Below are 1,664 nucleotides of genomic sequence, written 5' to 3'. Positions count from 1 at the left end.
TAATATGATAGTAGAAGACGAACGAGATGGATACACTCAATATAATCTTGTAGAGTTCATCCAAAGAGAAGAAAACGGAAGTTCACATGTCGATTATGATTTTGATAGAGATCGCCCTACAAATATCGCAAATATGATGGATGTTCGAACAGACATTCGTGATAACCCAACGCATCACCAACTGAAACATGATTTGGTTGAAAATATCTGGCGTAGGTTTGGGGATGGTGAAGACAACAACTAAGCTCGGATGCTTCTTTCAAATAATTATTGTTTATTTTACTTATTTTTGGTTTCATGTTTTTATTTAAAAATCTATGTTTAAAAAGTTATCTTTCATTATGTTTTATGTAATAAAAAAATTTAATTTTTTAAAAAAATGTTAAATAAATGTAAGCAACCTAAAAAATTTAGAGAGTTGCAATGGAGGTGCAAAAATTATAAGTCGCTTACCAAATCCCCTGACCAATTTTTACTTCTTAAATATTACTAAAAAATAATTAGGCAACCCATAATGGGTACCTAGGATAAGGGTGCTCTAAGTAAATCATTAGTTGCTCATTTAAATATACTAAGAGACCAATATCAATTATTTATTAGTGCTTATATTATTCGGAAAACCATTGCAATCACCACGGTGTTTGTTTTGAAACGACAAGTCGAATAAAAAAGCTGTAAATAAAGGGACATTTGCTAAAACCAACCCAAATATTCAAGTCAAATGTAAAAGTGTACCCCACTTTCAGTCAAATGCAAAACCAACCTAAAGGAGTAGTGAAAGTACTATTTAAATTTTATGACCAAACAAAAAACAAAAATGTATTTTACGTTTCTATCCTTTGGAAGTCTATACGTAATAAAAGAAGTCTACATATATATAGACTTCCTACGAAGTCTACTTTATAGACTTGTTTTGTAGTCTACACTCTAATTTGATTTAATAATTTAATTTTGAAAATGTACAAAAATAATTATTGTGATATTTTTAACTAATCATCAATATAATAGATAATATGAAGTAAATAAATTAAAATTTCATATAATCGAATAATTTTGAAGAATATATACTAATTTGGTTATCATGTGTTAGACTATGTTCATAGTTTAGAAACAAAAGGTTCTAACATGTTATGTCTTTCAGTAGTTGATTTCATAGGGTTAGATTTTAGATTTTGTTTTATTAACTTAAATCTGCATATTAATGTTTATTAACTTAAATCTGCATATTAATGTTTATTAACTTAAATCTGCATATTAATGTTTATTAACTTAAATCTGCATATTAATGTTTATTAACTTAAATCTGCATATTAATGTTTATTAACTTAAATCTGCATATTAATGTTTATTAACTTAAATCTGCATATTAATGTTTATTAACTTAAATCTGCATATTAATGTTTATTAACTTAAATCTGCATATTAATGTTTATTAACTTAAATCTGCATATTAATGTTTATTAACTTAAATCTGCATATTAATGTTTATTAACTTAAATCTGCATATTAATGTTTATTAACTTAAATCTGCATATTAATGTTTATTAACTTAAATCTGCATATTAATGTTTATTAACTTAAATCTGCATATTAATGTTTAGTGGTTTATATTTTGTATAAATGAGGCTTTTTGATTATCAAGCAAAACATTTAGGGTTTGAGAT

The sequence above is a fragment of the Brassica oleracea genome, chromosome C2 (assembly GCF_000695525.1).
Source record: "Brassica oleracea var. oleracea cultivar TO1000 chromosome C2, BOL, whole genome shotgun sequence".
Taxonomy (NCBI): Eukaryota; Viridiplantae; Streptophyta; class Magnoliopsida; order Brassicales; family Brassicaceae; genus Brassica; species Brassica oleracea.
This window is presented reverse-complemented; position numbering follows the sequence as displayed.